This window comes from Diabrotica virgifera, chromosome 8 (genome assembly GCF_917563875.1).
Source record: "Diabrotica virgifera virgifera chromosome 8, PGI_DIABVI_V3a".
NCBI lineage: Eukaryota > Metazoa > Arthropoda > Insecta > Coleoptera > Chrysomelidae > Diabrotica > Diabrotica virgifera.
The window spans coordinates 53,734,698-53,755,571 of NC_065450.1; the positions used below are offsets into that span (position 1 = coordinate 53,734,698).

At 36.9% G+C, this 20,874-nt stretch overlaps 1 protein-coding gene across 3 annotated transcripts in view; it reads left to right on the forward strand.

Moving 5' to 3' along the window:
• Positions 1-20,874, forward strand: part of LOC114338545 (uncharacterized) — a 181,373-nt gene that overhangs the window by 52,064 nt on the left and 108,435 nt on the right. The gene's annotated exons all lie outside the window — the stretch shown is intronic.

Here is a 20,874-nt window from a genome sequence, read left to right on the forward strand (position 1 = left end):
TATAATGCATAATATAACAGCTTTATTTTATCTACATTCAAAACAACCCTGTATTTATGATTGGGTTCGGGGTGGTTCCAACTCTATAGGTGTTGATTAAATAAAATAAAATTAAATTCAAATTAAATAACATTAAATAAAATGAAATAAAATTAAATAGAATTAAATAAAATTTTATAAAATTAAACAAAATTAAATAAAAAAGTAAATAAAGTAAATTAAAATTAAATGAAATTGAATAAAAGTAAATAGAATCTAATAAAAATAAATAAAATTTAATAAAACGAAATAAAATTAAAAAAAATAAATGCAATTAAAAAATGAAATAAAATAAAATAAACGAAAATAAATAAAATAAATCATATTTTGCTCAATTTGAGTCCCAAAGTTAAACTGTTCCACTTCTCTTCTACGAAATTTGTCGCTCGTTCTTCTTCTTCTGTCCTCAGAATATTTCTACGGCTTGAGATATTGTATTTCGGACACCGATTGAGCTAGAGAAAAAATTTTAGTACGGTTCTGCTCGGAATAGCAAGGAGTCTACCTACTTAATTTCGTATTTTTCACGTCATTATTGTGAGAGTTACAGCGTCATGGGCAACTTCCTTATGACGTACGGGTATGAAATTATATAAATAACAACCTACTCCGAGTCCGGTCGAATATATCTGCCAAACTTCATAAAAATCGGTCAAACCGTTTTGGAGGAGTATGGCAACAAACACTGTGAAAAGAGCATTTTATACATATAGATGTAAAAATTTTGGTGGCTACTAAAATGATTATATAAAACCGTATAAACCTTCCCTGAACTTCTACAAATAATTCAACATCAAAATTAGCCAAATCGGTCCAGCCATTCTCGAGTTTTAGCGAGACTAACGAACAGCAATTGATTTTTATATATAAGACTAGCTGTGATGTGCGGCACTGAATATCGCTATGATGACAGGATTTAGCATTTTTTCGATACGCAGATAGCTATAGTCTAGAGTGCTATAGAAGGATTTTGAAAATACCAGATCCAACGAGTTACAAATGCAGAAATGTTAAGAAGGCTACAAAAGGATTGCGAGGTCATAATGAACATCAAAACAAGAAAGCTGGAATATTTAGGCCACATTACCAGAGGTGCGAAATATGAGATATTAAGGCCCACAATGCAAAGTAAAATTAAGGGTAAAAGATCAATACGAAGACGAATAATTTCCGGACTGAAAAACCTAAGAGAGTGGTATAGTTGCAGCTAAGTAGACGTTTCCAGAGCAGCCGCCAATAAGGTACAGATAGCTGTGATGATATCCAACCTCCAAAAGGAGAAGGAACTACAAGAAGATACGCAGATAGACAATCACTTGAAAAACAATCACGAATAAGTTTAACCTAGAATGACGGATGAGTAGATACCTCTTAGCTAGGTTATATAAAATTGTCACTTTGATACCTAAATATTTAACAGCAGATATTTTATATCATCATCACCATGACATTGTCGCCCTCTTTGGGCTCTTCCGATTGATTTTTTGCGGGGAATCAGTCCGCATTAACATATTGTCTCCATTTGTTGACTTTCTTGATAACTGTTTCTGGATTTCTCCTTTCTATATGTCCCATTCATTTGAGTTTCTGTGCCTTGATAAATCTGACGATGTCTTCTCCTTACCCAGAGAACTCAAAAGTTCTCTTACTTCGTAGTTCATCAGTTTTATAAATTCATTATTACCAAGTTTAGTGGGCTGCTAATCTCTGAATGATTTTGTCTATAATCCTCAATCTTTCTTCATCTTTTTGTGTTAGGCACACTACTTCAGCACCATGTTTGACTACTAGCCTAATTGCTGCTCTGTAAATTTTCACTTTACTGTTCTGAGTAAGCTTCTTATATTTTAGGGAGTTTCTACTATTCTTCTATCTTCTATCATTAGTTCCATTAACTGAGACTCCACGATATTTAAAGTGCTCTTCATTTTCAAACTCATATTCTCCAATATTTAACCTTGTCACATTAACTGTATTTGTTCGTGAACTTATTAGGTATTTTGATTTATTTGCTAAACTCTTCTTGGATGTTTCCTTACACTTCGCAAATTCTTCCTTTAAACTGTTTTGGTTTCTGCTAATCAATGCTATGTAAGCGTACCCCACAAGTTGTGACGTCGATGTTATAATTGTATCTTTTATTTCGGTAACTCTTATTGTTCTTTGTACAGTGACATTAATAGTGACGTTGCTATTTCTATATTTTTGGAGATACCGTCATCTGTTATTATTGCAGCCGTCGATCGTTCCATTGTCTGGCCACACATTTAATTTAACAGATAAGTACCAAGAACTTAATTACAGAAAACAATTATAAAAAAGATTATTTCTCGAAATGTGCCACATCAACAAAATAAAAAGTCAATTAATTATAAGACATATTGAGCGACATTTATTGAAATATTTTAAAATTCTGAAAAAACAGTATATTTAACAACTGGTTCGATAATGGAACTCTTTGGTCCTAATAACACAAAACATGTGAAAAAATACTGAAATCAGTTGCCGTCTAGGACGCTCGTGAAAACGAAATGTGCGGTTCTAAGCTATACTCCGTTTGAAAGTTATTGATAGCACAGTTTTTATGCCACAGGTCATTTGCATTTCTCGACAGCTTTGAATAAAATACAACATAAAATGCAAATGTGTCATTAAAACTGTGCTATCAATAATTTTCAAACGGATTATAAATTGTTTGATAATATAAAATACAGGATTTCGTAAGTTATATTATTGGAATAATATTATGTTTGTTTCTAATTGTTAGTTAATTTTGTAGTTTGTTCCTGACAAAGTTGAAAAAATAAATTCAACGAAATCTAAACTCACTTTACTTTTTCTCCATTTTATGTAATAATTTATTTCTTTAAAAATAATATACGTATTTTAAGTTCTATAAATGATGATTTCCGTCATTTTGAAATATTCTGAAACTAGTCCAGAGAAATAAGATTTTTCTTGTGACACATCCCCCTCCAGGCCGAAACTAAATTTTTTGATGTAGTATGGACATCTATATTAATAACCTTTATGTTTCCTGCAGCCGGTTTTTGATGATATACATAGTTATAAACAAATGAAGATCAAAAAACGGTAAATTTTCGCTTTTTTCGTCTATAACCAAAAAATTAAGCATTTTAAACAAATTTGAGAGTAAGAAACTCATAAATCGTCTAAAAGATTTCAATATGGCGTTTGCTGAATATGTCTATCCTTACTGGTTGCTAAGAAAATTGCAAAATAAATCATAAATTTTGAGTTTATATAAATATTCATAACTTCTGTAAAAATTAACTTAGAATCTTCTTATTACACGAATTGCTGAGACTTCTGGTGCTTAAATTATATTTTAAATTTCAAAGCAATTGGTCAAATAGTTTAAAAGTTATTTAATTTGTTTATCCCAAATTCATTTTTTTTGCAACACTATAAGTCAGAAAATTATGAGGTTACAGTAAGACTTCTGGCAGTTTATGGAAGAAGAACATTTATACTATTGACTTAATTAAAAAAAAGACAAAAAGTAATTTTAAACAGTGTAAAATTATATTGCAAAAACACGTTGAATTTTTTATTTACTTATAAACAATTAGAATAACTTTTTAACTTTAACGTTACCCGTAGAAAAATTATTTGTTCATATTTAGAGGGACTGAATTTTTATACACATTTAGAAAGGAAAACAATTATTGTCCTAGCACAATTAGGGACGAGGTTAGCCCCCCCTTTTTAATTCACATGTTTTTGCAAAATAATTTTACAGTATTTAGAATTATTTTTTGTCATTTTTTTTTTAAATTAAATTAATAGCATAAATCTTCTTCTTTCATAAACTATCCAAAGTATTAGTGTAACTTCATCATTTTCTGACTTACAGCGTTGCAAAAAAAATTAATTTGAGATAAACAAATTAAATACCTTTTAAACTATTTGACCAATTGCTTTGAAATTTAGGCTATGATTTAAGCACCAGGAGTCTCAGCATTCCATGTAATACGACCGTTCTAAGTTAATTTTTACATAAGTTATGAAATATATAAAAACTCAAAATTTATGATTTATTTTGCAATTTCGTAAGCAACCAATAAGGATAGACATATTCAGCGAACGCCATATTGAAGTTTTTATACGATTTATGAGTTTCTTACTCTCAAATTTGTTTAAAGTAGTTAACTTTTTGGTTATAGACGAAAAAACGAAAATTTACCGTTTTTTGATCTTCATTTGTTTATAACTATGTATATCATCAAAATCGACTGCAGGAAATATATAGATTATTAATATATATTATGTACGTACTACTCAAAAAGTTTAGTTTCGGCCTGGAGGGGGTTGTGTCACCAACATGATATTTTTTTTTCCTTATTTCTCTGAACTAAACACGTAATACTGATATTTATTGTTCTTTGATCAGCTTACCAATTCTATATAAATATACTTCGGGTTGAGGCTGAGGCTAGAGGTTACTGTACATATTTACCACAGAGAGAATAATCATCTGATTGTACAAGAACTTCTTTTTTTCTTGTATAATTAGAACATATTTAAAGTTTATGGTGAAATCGTGATGACAACTTATTGAACAAAAAACTCTGTTCAATTAGTGCTCTTTAATATCGTCTAATTACCGTTTAACTTCCAATTAAGAATGAGAATTTCGAAGTTTTATATCTTTTTTTATATTCCCTAAGAAATTTTGATAAAGGCCTATAAAGTGAAGATTTTCTTAAATTTGTAAAGCAAAATTAAATTTTAACTTTCAACTGAAGTATAAATATTGATATAAAAATAATTTATTAAAAAATCTTTTCTATTTCTTTTGGTCTTGTAAGGAAGATTTGTCTGTCTATTTGCCTCCATTCAAAACTCTCCTGTGCCCTTTTCCTCATGCTGTTACGTCCATCGTTCTAAGGTCTCCACGCTATTCATTTCGTTGTGGGCCTTGCTCTTTTAAACATAAAAACATTAACTGTTTTAAGGGCGTAGGCGAAAAATTTCGCGCCAATGTGTTTTAAATGCATTATTTTTTTTCGAATCCTGAGAAAACTATTAAGTATTTTTGAATAAACGAAAAAAAGTTACAGGGGTAAAAAAAGAGCAAATTTAGTGTGATTTTTAATTTCAAATATTTCATTCAAAAGAAACTTTTTGGCTATTCTATAAATGAACTTTCTGCAATCGGTAATAAGTAATCTTTCATTCTGCGTTTAAATTTTTCAAAAATGTTTATTAGTTTTCTCAGGATTCGAAAAAAATGAATGCATTTAAAACACATTGGCGCAAAATTTTGTGCCTACGCCCTTAATTTAACACTGAATCCAATATAAAGTATTAAAAACGACTGTTAGGAGAGAACCATTTTTTTATTTATTTTGATACACTACATATTCACAAATAACTTATTTTTATTATATAATCAAGTGGTATACCATTGTTTATATACTATGCTACTGTGTGAACTCTTTATATTTGTCAAACCTGCACCTTGTGTGCTTTAGATTTCACCACGAGTCACAAGATCTAAACAAATAATAAGTAAAACCGATTTGTTTGTGAATCTCACTGAATTGAATGGCATCGAACATACAAAATATCAGTGGATATGTAGGCGCTAGAAGTGGCCAGTTCTTTCCTTAGCTTATAAAATTTCTATTAGATATACTACATATTAGATCATAGTAAAAACATTTAACCGACTTAGTATCAGAAATAAAGATATTGCGACCTTATCTCTAAATCAAATTGCTCTTTATGTGAGTATTGGTAACTTTGGTATACATATACTTATGTAGGACATATTCTGGTAGATTGTTCTAAGTGCATTAATAAAAAACATAAACACTCAATACCTGACAATATATCACAAGTTTTATGCCTGGTTGCACCAACAAATCTTAAGCTCCAGCTTAGCCCAGGTCAGCTTATAGATATGGAATCTGTAAGTCTAACTTACTTTGCACTATAATTTTCGATTCTTATCAATCCAATTTGGCAAAAAACAAGAAAGCCGTTGGTCCCGACAACATACCTACAGAAATGTTAAAGCTCGTAAATGAGGACAACATTGGAATACTAGTCAAACTTTTCAATGATGTTTATTCGACTGGTGATATCCCTGAAGATTGGTTAAAGTCCGAATTCATAACCCTACCAAAAAAACAACGTCCAAAAAACTGTAGCGATTATAGAATGATAAGCCTTATGAGCCACACTTTGAAAATCTTTCTACGTATCATTCACAGTAGAATCAGAGATAAATGTGAAGAAGACCAGGATGAAACACAATTTGGCTTCAGAAATGGACTGGGAAATGCCGAGATCAAAGGAAAGATGTCTTTGCTGTATTTATTGACTATGAGAAGGCCTTTGATCGAGTACAACATCACAAATTAATTAAAATATTAAAGGATAAAGGAGTTGATAGTCAAGATGTGCGAATCATAGAAAAATTATACTGGCGTCAAACTGCGACAGCTTGCATAAATCGAAAATCAACAGAAATATGCAAAATACAAAGAGGTGTCAGACAGGGTTGTATACTGTCCCCACTGTTATTCAATTTATATTCAGATAGAATATTTAAGGAAGCGCTGCATAATTTGGAATGGGGTGTGAAAGTTAATGGAATTCTGATAAATACAATCAGATATGCAGACGATACAGTTATTTTAAGTGATGATATAAATGGATATACACCTTTTAAATGCCATTGACACAGTGGGAAGAGAGTTTGGCCTAAATATAAACTGTTCAAAAACAAAATACATGGTATTTAGCCGTTTGGCCCATCAAGATTCACGGATACACCTTTTAAATGCCATTGACACAGTGGGAAGAGAGTTTGGCCTAAATATAAACTGTTCAAAAACAAAATACATGGTATTTAGCCGTTTGGCCCATCAAGATTCACGGTTATATGTTGATGGTCATATAATTCAAAGAGTACCCAGTTTTAAATATCTTGGTTGCCATATTACTGAACAACTAGATCCAGATAAAGAGATAAAATGTAGAATCGAGATAGCCCGCACGACATTTTTAAAAATGAGGTCATTCTTCTGTAATGATACCTTGCAACTTCAACTTCGAAAGCGCATGATTAAATGCTACATCTGGTCAGTCCTCTTGTATGGTGTCGAAGCATGGACATTAAAAATATCCACCATTAACCGTTTGGAGGCCTTTGAAATGTGGCTGCACAGACGTATACTGAAAATACCATGGACGGCTATGCTGACAAATGTGGCAGTCCTTAAGAGAGCAAATGCTACCCGCGAGCTGCTTGATAATATCAAATATAGAAAGATGGCCTATTTTGGACACGTAGTAAGGGGAGACCGGTATAATACTCTTTAACTTATTATGATGGGTAAAATCGAAGGACGCAGAGGAATTGGTAGAAAGCAGGCCTCTTGGTTGAAGAATATCCGGGAGTGGACAGGAATAAAGAAAGCAGAGCACCTATTTAGAATAGCTCGAGACAGAGACAGTTTCGCCATGTTAATCGCCAACGTCAAGGGGACTTGATAGGGCACGTTAAGAAGAAGATCAATCCAATCCACGTGGCAATCTATTGTCACAAGCTGAAAATTGATCTAAAGCTCAATGGTGTAACGCGTATAGACCTGGATCCCGCGTACCAAAAAAAGTTGATTAATAGCAAGCTGAAAATTTGTTAATAGCTTAACGGTGTCTAGTCGAACAAACTTTGATGTATGAGAACACTGGAACAGGGGAAGTTTTAATTGTGGAACAGGTTAAAAATTTGGAACGTCAGACGAAAACGTTCCTTGTATTTTGTCGGACAGAACTTCCAATTGATTTGTTACCATTTCATTAAACTCTCATGCAAAAATCAGACTGGTGTTTATTACCAACTGGGCATTTTAATGAGTGGAACACGAAGAACATGTCAAATGACAGGAATCATGTTGGTTAGTAATAGCAGTCTGATTTTTGTATGAGAGTTTAATGAGAGGGTAACAAATTTTCCAAATTACCTGAGGTTCCAAATTTTTAAACTGTTCCACAATTAAAACTTCCCCTGTTCCATTGTTCCCGTACATCAAAGTTTGTCCGACTGGACACCGTTAAGCTATTAACAAATTTTCAGCTTGCTATTAATCAACTTTTTTTTTGGTACGCGGGATCCAGGTCTAGTATGTTTCGTAAGCTGAGTTAAAACACGTCTTTGAGCTTAAGATCTGTTGGTGCAACCAGGCATTAGAACCCAATTACAATCCGACAAACAATAGCCGGCGGGTGACCTTTAGCGAAAATACACAGCGAGAAGTACACAATACGAGAAGGTCAGCCGCCAGGTCTCGCTTGTCGGATTATACAATTTTTATAAACTTATGTAACTGTATAAAGGACATTAATACTTAATACAAACAAATTATAAATTAGTTTTATGTTTCAGTTATGCTAATATTATAGAATTTTTATTTAACATACCATCTGAAATTATTGTAAGGGTCAAATTGTATGCGATTTGTATCGGAACGTCTGCGGTCACAATAAGCGTTTCTTCTCTCTTCGTAAAGACAATGAAGTCGACTTTATGAGGTAACAAGACATTTACTCAACACACACACACTACACATTACACTATAATGACATTCGATTTATACCACAATTAGCAATCCTTTTTCATAACTTAGTCTTAAACTTTATTAGCTAGTTCTTTAGCAGAAATGTGAATTTTACAATCTAGTGTACAAACCTTAAACCACATAATGTGTATGTATATTTATTAGCAGTGTAAATGATAGGATTTATGGTTCTATGACACAATGAAAATCATTGTTATTAAAGTGCACTTTCAATTAACGCAATCAGCTGTAATTACTTCTTCTTTTTTTTTTCTCAAGTAATACGAAGCAAGGAAACGTTTATGTTGTAATGATTGCTTATAGTTGACCTACATTTTTGGCAGACTTTCTTCTCTGTTAATAAATGTAGGTACTTGATTGATTAGATTGAAGTAAATATGAAAGTTGCCTAATATGGTCCAAGGGATGATGTCTTGTCCTTTTTCATGATGGTAATAATGTCTTATGTTATTAGGTTTAATATACGGGATGGTGCAAATCAAAGGAATAAATTCGTTATTTCGTAAGCCGGCGCCTTTAAGGAAAAATCTTGAAACAGGTTGATTTTTTCTATTTTTAAATTATGATTTTTTGACATATATATCATACTAGTGATGTCATCCATATAGGCGTGATGGCGTAATCGATGATTTTTTAAATGAGAATAAGGGTCGTGTGCCAGCTCATTTGAAAGGTTATTCAATTCTCTATGTAGTAATATAAACATTAACATAATTATACAGGGTGTATAATTAAGAATGTCCAATTTATGAGTTGTAGATTCTAGACCTCAAAATATTAACATTTAACCCAAATCACTTAAATAAAATATGGCTCCTTACTGAGTTACAGGGTGTTTTATTTAAAAACTATTTTTACCAGTACTTTAAAACTATTTGACGTATTCTTATTATACTTGGCAGAAAGTGTGGCTACTGTAGGTACACCCTATTAAATGATGATAGATAAATAAACGTTTCTAGCTACTTTCAGAGGCGTACGACAGGGGATATGAATGGTTGACCCTTTCCAAATTCTACGCTACTGGGGGAATTACTATTTTAGCGCAATTTTTCGATTCTCCAATACTTTCTATGCAAATAATATACTCTTCATTGGTAAGCTAATAATATCTCTACATTATACTAATATAAGTAGTTAGTTTTAGAGATATTTGAAGTTAAAAATGAAACGGCATAGTAGTTATTTTGATTAATTTAGGATATGATTCATTTTAAAAATTATTTGTACCCAGTACTTTAAAACTATTTGACGTATCCTTATCTACTTGGCAGAAAGTGTAGATACTGTACACTCTACTAAATTATATTAAATAATCGTTTCTGGCTACTACCAGAGGCGTACGACAGGGGAAATTGACTGGTTGGCGCTTCCCAAAATCTACGCCACTGACGGAATAGCTATCTTAGTGTAACTTTTAGATTTTCCAATACTTTTTATGTAAATAATATACTCTTCATTCGTAACGATAAAATCATTAGTTTTCGAGATATTTGAAGTTAAAAATGAAGCGACACAATACATTCATCAAAATAACTGTTCCGTTTCATATTTAACTTCAAATATCTCGAAAACTAATGTCTTTATCGTTACCAATGAAGAGTATACTATTTACATAGAAAGTATTGGAGAATCGAAAAATTGAGCTAAAATACTATTCACCCAATGGCGTAGAATTTGGGAAGCGTCAACCATTCACTATCCCCTGTCGTACACCTCTGGTAGTAGCTAGAAACGTTTATTTATCATAATTTAATAGGGTGCACAGTAGCCACACTTTCTGTCAAGTATGATAAGGATACGCAAATAGTTTTAAAGTACTGGGTAAAAATAGTTTTTAAATTTTTAAATAAAACACCCGGTAACTGAGTAAAAAGCCATATTTTATTTAAGTGATTTGGGTTAAATCTTAATATTTTGAGGTCTAGAAGCTACAATTCAGAGATTGGACATTCTAAATGATACACCCTGTATAAACAGGGTGTCAAAAATTCTTTTTGAATGAAATTAATTGACACAAAAAGCAGAATGTATGTAATTTATTTAAATCAAAATACATTTTACTGCTGTCAGAAACTATAAAAAAAATAAAAGACTAAGTTTTCACTCTAATGGCATATAACATATCCCACCAGAATGAAAACAATGGGAACCTTCTCTGGTTACACCTCCGAGGCTTCTACAATTTGCAAGCCATACGGATGCTGAGACTAAGGAAGATGAGGGAATTCTACAATTTACAATTCACGTCACATCTGCTCAGCGCGGTAAAGTTCCAACGAGACTGGTTCCCTTCATACTCAACACAGAGTAAATGTAAATCAAAAATGAATAACCATTTTCAATTTCGTTGCAAAACGAAAATACAGCCGAACCATATTCCAGTCCAATCAGAGAGTGCTGCAAGCACCTCTACCGGTTTCGAAACTTATTAGTCTCTCATCAGGAGGCACATATGCTGCTCTCCCTGATCCAACCAAAACAAACCCCAGCGTGCAGTCCCGAATTGCAACGAACGAAATGGCATAGATGCCCTAGCGGCAACTGCTAGCAAAAGACTAAGTTTTCACTCTAATGGCATATAACATATCCCACCAGAATGAAAACAATGGGAACCTTCTCTGGTTACACCTCCGAGGCTTCTACAATTTGCAAGCCATACGGATGCTGAGACTAAGGAAGATGAGGGAATTCTACAATTTACAATTCACGTCACATCTGCTCAGCGCGGTAAAGTTCCAACGAGACTGGTTCCCTTCATACTCAACACAGAGTAAATGTAAATCAAAAATGAATAACCATTTTCAATTTCGTTGCAAAACGAAAATACAGCCGAACCATATTCCAGTCCAATCAGAGAGTGCTGCAAGCACCTCTACCGGTTTCGAAACTTATTAGTCTCTCATCAGGAGGCACATATGCTGCTCTCCCTGATCCAACCAAAACAAACCCCAGCGTGCAGTCCCGAATTGCAACGAACGAAATGGCATAGATGCCCTAGCGGCAACTGCTAGCAAAAGACTAAGTTTTCACTCTAATGGCATATAACATATCCCACCAGAATGAAAACAATGGGAACCTTCTCTGGTTACACCTCCGAGGCTTCTACAATTTGCAAGCCATACGGATGCTGAGACTAAGGAAGATGAGGGAATTCTACAATTTACAATTCACGTCACATCTGCTCAGCGCGGTAAAGTTCCAACGAGACTGGTTCCCTTCATACTCAACACAGAGTAAATGTAAATCAAAAATGAATAACCATTTTCAATTTCGTTGCAAAACGAAAATACAGCCGAACCATATTCCAGTCCAATCAGAGAGTGCTGCAAGCACCTCTACCGGTTTCGAAACTTATTAGTCTCTCATCAGGAGGCACATATGCTGCTCTCCCTGATCCAACCAAAACAAACCCCAGCGTGCAGTCCCGAATTGCAACGAACGAAATGGCATAGATGCCCTAGCGGCAACTGCTAGCAAAAGACTAAGTTTTCACTCTAATGGCATATAACATATCCCACCAGAATGAAAACAATGGGAACCTTCTCTGGTTACACCTCCGAGGCTTCTACAATTTGCAAGCCATACGGATGCTGAGACTAAGGAAGATGAGGGAATTCTACAATTTACAATTCACGTCACATCTGCTCAGCGCGGTAAAGTTCCAACGAGACTGGTTCCCTTCATACTCAACACAGAGTAAATGTAAATCAAAAATGAATAACCATTTTCAATTTCGTTGCAAAACGAAAATACAGCCGAACCATATTCCAGTCCAATCAGAGAGTGCTGCAAGCACCTCTACCGGTTTCGAAACTTATTAGTCTCTCATCAGGAGGCACATATGCTGCTCTCCCTGATCCAACCAAAACAAACCCCAGCGTGCAGTCCCGAATTGCAACGAACGAAATGGCATAGATGCCCTAGCGGCAACTGCTAGCAAAAGACTAAGTTTTCACTCTAATGGCATATAACATATCCCACCAGAATGAAAACAATGGGAACCTTCTCTGGTTACACCTCCGAGGCTTCTACAATTTGCAAGCCATACGGATGCTGAGACTAAGGAAGATGAGGGAATTCTACAATTTACAATTCACGTCACATCTGCTCAGCGCGGTAAAGTTCCAACGAGACTGGTTCCCTTCATACTCAACACAGAGTAAATGTAAATCAAAAATGAATAACCATTTTCAATTTCGTTGCAAAACGAAAATACAGCCGAACCATATTCCAGTCCAATCAGAGAGTGCTGCAAGCACCTCTATAGGTTTCGAAACTTATTAGTCTCTCATCAGGAGGCACATATGCTGCTCTCCCTGATCCAACCAAAACAAACCCCAGCGTGCAGTCCCGAATTGCAACGAACGAAATGGCATAGATGCCCTAGCGGCAACTGCTAGCAAAAGACTAAGTTTTCACTCTAATGGCATATAACATATCCCACCAGAATGAAAACAATGGGAACCTTCTCTGGTTACACCTCCGAGGCTTCTACAATTTGCAAGCCATACGGATGCTGAGACTAAGGAAGATGAGGGAATTCTACAATTTACAATTCACGTCACATCTGCTCAGCGCGGTAAAGTTCCAACGAGACTGGTTCCCTTCATACTCAACACAGAGTAAATGTAAATCAAAAATGAATAACCATTTTCAATTTCGTTGCAAAACGAAAATACAGCCGAACCATATTCCAGTCCAATCAGAGAGTGCTGCAAGCACCTCTACCGGTTTCGAAACTTATTAGTCTCTCATCAGGAGGCACATATGCTGCTCTCCCTGATCCAACCAAAACAAACCCCAGCGTGCAGTCCCGAATTGCAACGAACGAAATGGCATAGATGCCCTAGCGGCAACTGCTAGCAAAAGACTAAGTTTTCACTCTAATGGCATATAACATATCCCACCAGAATGAAAACAATGGGAACCTTCTCTGGTTACACCTCCGAGGCTTCTACAATTTGCAAGCCATACGGATGCTGAGACTAAGGAAGATGAGGGAATTCTACAATTTACAATTCACGTCACATCTGCTCAGCGCGGTAAAGTTCCAACGAGACTGGTTCCCTTCATACTCAACACAGAGTAAATGTAAATCAAAAATGAATAACCATTTTCAATTTCGTTGCAAAACGAAAATACAGCCGAACCATATTCCAGTCCAATCAGAGAGTGCTGCAAGCACCTCTACCGGTTTCGAAACTTATTAGTCTCTCATCAGGAGGCACATATGCTGCTCTCCCTGATCCAACCAAAACAAACCCCAGCGTGCAGTCCCGAATTGCAACGAACGAAATGGCATAGATGCCCTAGCGGCAACTGCTAGCAAAAGACTAAGTTTTCACTCTAATGGCATATTATATGGACTGGAATATGGTTCGGCTGTATTTTCGTTTTGCAACGAAATTGAAAATGGTTATTCATTTTTGATTTACATTTACTCTGTGTTGAGTATGAAGGGAACCAGTCTCGTTGGAACTTTACCGCGCTGAGCAGATGTGACGTGAATTGTAAATTGTAGAATTCCCTCATCTTCCTTAGTCTCAGCATCCGTATGGCTTGCAAATTGTAGAAGCCTCGGAGGTGTAACCAGAGAAGGTTCCCATTGTTTTCATTCTGGTGGGATATGTTATATGCCATTAGAGTGAAAACTTAGTCTTTTGCTAGCAGTTGCCGCTAGGGCATCTATGCCATTTCGTTCGTTGCAATTCGGGACTGCACGCTGGGGTTTGTTTTGGTTGGATCAGGGAGAGCAGCATATGTGCCTCCTGATGAGAGACTAATAAGTTTCGAAACCGGTAGAGGTGCTTGCAGCACTCTCTGATTGGACTGGAATATGGTTCGGCTGTATTTTCGTTTTGCAACGAAATTGAAAATGGTTATTCATTTTTGATTTACATTTACTCTGTGTTGAGTATGAAGGGAACCAGTCTCGTTGGAACTTTACCGCGCTGAGCAGATGTGACGTGAATTGTAAATTGTAGAATTCCCTCATCTTCCTTAGTCTCAGCATCCGTATGGCTTGCAAATTGTAGAAGCCTCGGAGGTGTAACCAGAGAAGGTTCCCATTGTTTTCATTCTGGTGGGATATGTTATATGCCATTAGAGTGAAAACTTAGTCTTTTGCTAGCAGTTGCCGCTAGGGCATCTATGCCATTTCGTTCGTTGCAATTCGGGACTGCACGCTGGGGTTTGTTTTGGTTGGATCAGGGAGAGCAGCATATGTGCCTCCTGATGAGAGACTAATAAGTTTCGAAACCGGTAGAGGTGCTTGCAGCACTCTCTGATTGGACTGGAATATGGTTCGGCTGTATTTTCGTTTTGCAACGAAATTGAAAATGGTTATTCATTTTTGATTTACATTTACTCTGTGTTGAGTATGAAGGGAACCAGTCTCGTTGGAACTTTACCGCGCTGAGCAGATGTGACGTGAATTGTAAATTGTAGAATTCCCTCATCTTCCTTAGTCTCAGCATCCGTATGGCTTGCAAATTGTAGAAGCCTCGGAGGTGTAACCAGAGAAGGTTCCCATTGTTTTCATTCTGGTGGGATATGTTATATGCCATTAGAGTGAAAACTTAGTCTTTTGCTAGCAGTTGCCGCTAGGGCATCTATGCCATTTCGTTCGTTGCAATTCGGGACTGCACGCTGGGGTTTGTTTTGGTTGGATCAGGGAGAGCAGCATATGTGCCTCCTGATGAGAGACTAATAAGTTTCGAAACCGGTAGAGGTGCTTGCAGCACTCTCTGATTGGACTGGAATATGGTTCGGCTGTATTTTCGTTTTGCAACGAAATTGAAAATGGTTATTCATTTTTGATTTACATTTACTCTGTGTTGAGTATGAAGGGAACCAGTCTCGTTGGAACTTTACCGCGCTGAGCAGATGTGACGTGAATTGTAAATTGTAGAATTCCCTCATCTTCCTTAGTCTCAGCATCCGTATGGCTTGCAAATTGTAGAAGCCTCGGAGGTGTAACCAGAGAAGGTTCCCATTGTTTTCATTCTGGTGGGATATGTTATATGCCATTAGAGTGAAAACTTAGTCTTTTGCTAGCAGTTGCCGCTAGGGCATCTATGCCATTTCGTTCGTTGCAATTCGGGACTGCACGCTGGGGTTTGTTTTGGTTGGATCAGGGAGAGCAGCATATGTGCCTCCTGATGAGAGACTAATAAGTTTCGAAACCGGTAGAGGTGCTTGCAGCACTCTCTGATTGGACTGGAATATGGTTCGGCTGTATTTTCGTTTTGCAACGAAATTGAAAATGGTTATTCATTTTTGATTTACATTTACTCTGTGTTGAGTATGAAGGGAACCAGTCTCGTTGGAACTTTACCGCGCTGAGCAGATGTGACGTGAATTGTAAATTGTAGAATTCCCTCATCTTCCTTAGTCTCAGCATCCGTATGGCTTGCAAATTGTAGAAGCCTCGGAGGTGTAACCAGAGAAGGTTCCCATTGTTTTCATTCTGGTGGGATATGTTATATGCCATTAGAGTGAAAACTTAGTCTTTTGCTAGCAGTTGCCGCTAGGGCATCTATGCCATTTCGTTCGTTGCAATTCGGGACTGCACGCTGGGGTTTGTTTTGGTTGGATCAGGGAGAGCAGCATATGTGCCTCCTGATGAGAGACTAATAAGTTTCGAAACCGGTAGAGGTGCTTGCAGCACTCTCTGATTGGACTGGAATATGGTTCGGCTGTATTTTCGTTTTGCAACGAAATTGAAAATGGTTATTCATTTTTGATTTACATTTACTCTGTGTTGAGTATGAAGGGAACCAGTCTCGTTGGAACTTTACCGCGCTGAGCAGATGTGACGTGAATTGTAAATTGTAGAATTCCCTCATCTTCCTTAGTCTCAGCATCCGTATGGCTTGCAAATTGTAGAAGCCTCGGAGGTGTAACCAGAGAAGGTTCCCATTGTTTTCATTCTGGTGGGATATGTTATATGCCATTAGAGTGAAAACTTAGTCTTTTGCTAGCAGTTGCCGCTAGGGCATCTATGCCATTTCGTTCGTTGCAATTCGGGACTGCACGCTGGGGTTTGTTTTGGTTGGATCAGGGAGAGCAGCATATGTGCCTCCTGATGAGAGACTAATAAGTTTCGAAACCGGTAGAGGTGCTTGCAGCACTCTCGGATTGGACTGGAATATGGTTCGGCTGTATTTTCGTTTTGCAACGAAATTGAAAATGGTTATTCATTTTTGATTTACATTTACTCTGTGTTGAGTATGAAGGGAACCAGTCTCGTTGGAACTTTACCGCGCTGAGCAGATGTGACGTGAATTGTAAATTGTAGAATTCCCTCATCTTCCTTAGTCTCAGCATCCGTATGGCTTGCAAATTGTAGAAGCCTCGGAGGTGTAACCAGAGAAGGTTCCCATTGTTTTCATTCTGGTGGGATATGTTATATGCCATTAGAGTGAAAACTTAGTCTTTTGCTAGCAGTTGCCGCTAGGGCATCTATGCCATTTCGTTCGTTGCAATTCGGGACTGCACGCTGGGGTTTGTTTTGGTTGGATCAGGGAGAGCAGCATATGTGCCTCCTGATGAGAGACTAATAAGTTTCGAAACCGGTAGAGGTGCTTGCAGCACTCTCTGATTGGACTGGAATATGGTTCGGCTGTATTTTCGTTTTGCAACGAAATTGAAAATGGTTATTCATTTTTGATTTACATTTACTCTGTGTTGAGTATGAAGGGAACCAGTCTCGTTGGAACTTTACCGCGCTGAGCAGATGTGACGTGAATTGTAAATTGTAGAATTCCCTCATCTTCCTTAGTCTCAGCATCCGTATGGCTTGCAAATTGTAGAAGCCTCGGAGGTGTAACCAGAGAAGGTTCCCATTGTTTTCATTCTGGTGGGATATGTTATATGCCATTAGAGTGAAAACTTAGTCTTTTGCTAGCAGTTGCCGCTAGGGCATCTATGCCATTTCGTTCGTTGCAATTCGGGACTGCACGCTGGGGTTTGTTTTGGTTGGATCAGGGAGAGCAGCATATGTGCCTCCTGATGAGAGACTAATAAGTTTCGAAACCGGTAGAGGTGCTTGCAGCACTCTCTGATTGGACTGGAATATGGTTCGGCTGTATTTTCGTTTTGCAACGAAATTGAAAATGGTTATTCATTTTTGATTTACATTTACTCTGTGTTGAGTATGAAGGGAACCAGTCTCGTTGGAACTTTACCGCGCTGAGCAGATGTGACGTGAATTGTAAATTGTAGAATTCCCTCATCTTCCTTAGTCTCAGCATCCGTATGGCTTGCAAATTGTAGAAGCCTCGGAGGTGTAACCAGAGAAGGTTCCCATTGTTTTCATTCTGGTGGGATATGTTATATGCCATTAGAGTGAAAACTTAGTCTTTTGCTAGCAGTTGCCGCTAGGGCATCTATGCCATTTCGTTCGTTGCAATTCGGGACTGCACGCTGGGGTTTGTTTTGGTTGGATCAGGGAGAGCAGCATATGTGCCTCCTGATGAGAGACTAATAAGTTTCGAAACCGGTAGAGGTGCTTGCAGCACTCTCTGATTGGACTGGAATATGGTTCGGCTGTATTTTCGTTTTGCAACGAAATTGAAAATGGTTATTCATTTTTGATTTACATTTACTCTGTGTTGAGTATGAAGGGAACCAGTCTCGTTGGAACTTTACCGCGCTGAGCAGATGTGACGTGAATTGTAAATTGTAGAATTCCCTCATCTTCCTTAGTCTCAGCATCCGTATGGCTTGCAAATTGTAGAAGCCTCGGAGGTGTAACCAGAGAAGGTTCCCATTGTTTTCATTCTGGTGGGATATGTTATATGCCATTAGAGTGAAAACTTAGTCTTTTGCTAGCAGTTGCCGCTAGGGCATCTATGCCATTTCGTTCGTTGCAATTCGGGACTGCACGCTGGGGTTTGTTTTGGTTGGATCAGGGAGAGCAGCATATGTGCCTCCTGATGAGAGACTAATAAGTTTCGAAACCGGTAGAGGTGCTTGCAGCACTCTCTGATTGGACTGGAATATGGTTCGGCTGTATTTTCGTTTTGCAACGAAATTGAAAATGGTTATTCATTTTTGATTTACATTTACTCTGTGTTGAGTATGAAGGGAACCAGTCTCGTTGGAACTTTACCGCGCTGAGCAGATGTGACGTGAATTGTAAATTGTAGAATTCCCTCATCTTCCTTAGTCTCAGCATCCGTATGGCTTGCAAATTGTAGAAGCCTCGGAGGTGTAACCAGAGAAGGTTCCCATTGTTTTCATTCTGGTGGGATATGTTATATGCCATTAGAGTGAAAACTTAGTCTTTTGCTAGCAGTTGCCGCTAGGGCATCTATGCCATTTCGTTCGTTGCAATTCGGGACTGCACGCTGGGGTTTGTTTTGGTTGGATCAGGGAGAGCAGCATATGTGCCTCCTGATGAGAGACTAATAAGTTTCGAAACCGGTAGAGGTGCTTGCAGCACTCTCTGATTGGACTGGAATATGGTTCGGCTGTATTTTCGTTTTGCAACGAAATTGAAAATGGTTATTCATTTTTGATTTACATTTACTCTGTGTTGAGTATGAAGGGAACCAGTCTCGTTGGAACTTTACCGCGCTGAGCAGATGTGACGTGAATTGTAAATTGTAGAATTCCCTCATCTTCCTTAGTCTCAGCATCCGTATGGCTTGCAAATTGTAGAAGCCTCGGAGGTGTAACCAGAGAAGGTTCCCATTGTTTTCATTCTGGTGGGATATGTTATATGCCATTAGAGTGAAAACTTAGTCTTTTGCTAGCAGTTGCCGCTAGGGCATCTATGCCATTTCGTTCGTTGCAATTCGGGACTGCACGCTGGGGTTTGTTTTGGTTGGATCAGGGAGAGCAGCATATGTGCCTCCTGATGAGAGACTAATAAGTTTCGAAACCGGTAGAGGTGCTTGCAGCACTCTCTGATTGGACTGGAATATGGTTCGGCTGTATTTTCGTTTTGCAACGAAATTGAAAATGGTTATTCATTTTTGATTTACATTTACTCTGTGTTGAGTATGAAGGGAACCAGTCTCGTTGGAACTTTACCGCGCTGAGCAGATGTGACGTGAATTGTAAATTGTAGAATTCCCTCATCTTCCTTAGTCTCAGCATCCGTATGGCTTGCAAATTGTAGAAGCCTCGGAGGTGTAACCAGAGAAGGTTCCCATTGTTTTCATTCTGGTGGGATATGTTATATGCCATTAGAGTGAAAACTTAGTCTTTTGCTAGCAGTTGCCGCTAGGGCATCTATGCCATTTCGTTCGTTGCAATTCGGGACTGCACGCTGGGGTTTGTTTTGGTTGGATCAGGGAGAGCAGCATATGTGCCTCCTGATGAGAGACTAATAAGTTTCGAAACCGGTAGAGGTGCTTGCAGCACTCTCTGATTGGACTGGAATATGGTTCGGCTGTATTTTCGTTTTGCAACGAAATTGAAAATGGTTATTCATTTTTTTATAAAAAAAATGTTTGTTTAATAAATAAACAGTGTTTTTCGCTTAAATTCAATGTTCAAGCTGCCACCCACCTGCCTCTTGGGAGTTCTACATTGAATTTAAGCGAAAAGCAATGTTTGTTTATCAAATACACTTTTTTTCTGTTATCTGTCAGCAGTAAAATGTATTTTGAACTAAATAAATTACATACATACATTCTTCTTTTTGTGTCAATTAATTTAATTAAAAATTTTTTTGGACACCCTGTATAAATAATTATGTTAATATTTATATTACTACTGAATAGAGAATTGAATAACCTTTCAAATGAGCTATCACACGACCCCCATTCTCATTAAAAAAAAATCATCGATTACGATTACGTCATCACTCCCAGATGAATGACGTCCCTAGTATGATATATAAGCGAAAAATTATAATTTAAAAATTGAAAAAACCAACCTGTTTCAAGATTTTTTCTTAAAGGCGCCGGCTTATCATCGATTACGATTACGTCATCACTCCCAGATGAATGACGTCCCCAGTATGATATATAAGCCAAAAAATCATAATTTAAAAATAAAAAACGACTTGTATCGGGATTTATTTTCAAAATCGGCCACTTACGAAAAAATAAATTTATTCAAACATTTACGGCTCACTGTATATAAATAAAAAAACTGACAGTCATTTATCTCAAAGTTGAAAGGTTAATTAAACAAATAAAAAGCACTGTACACGATTATTCAACACATTGAATTGCACCATAAAATGTTTTATTATAGGTAA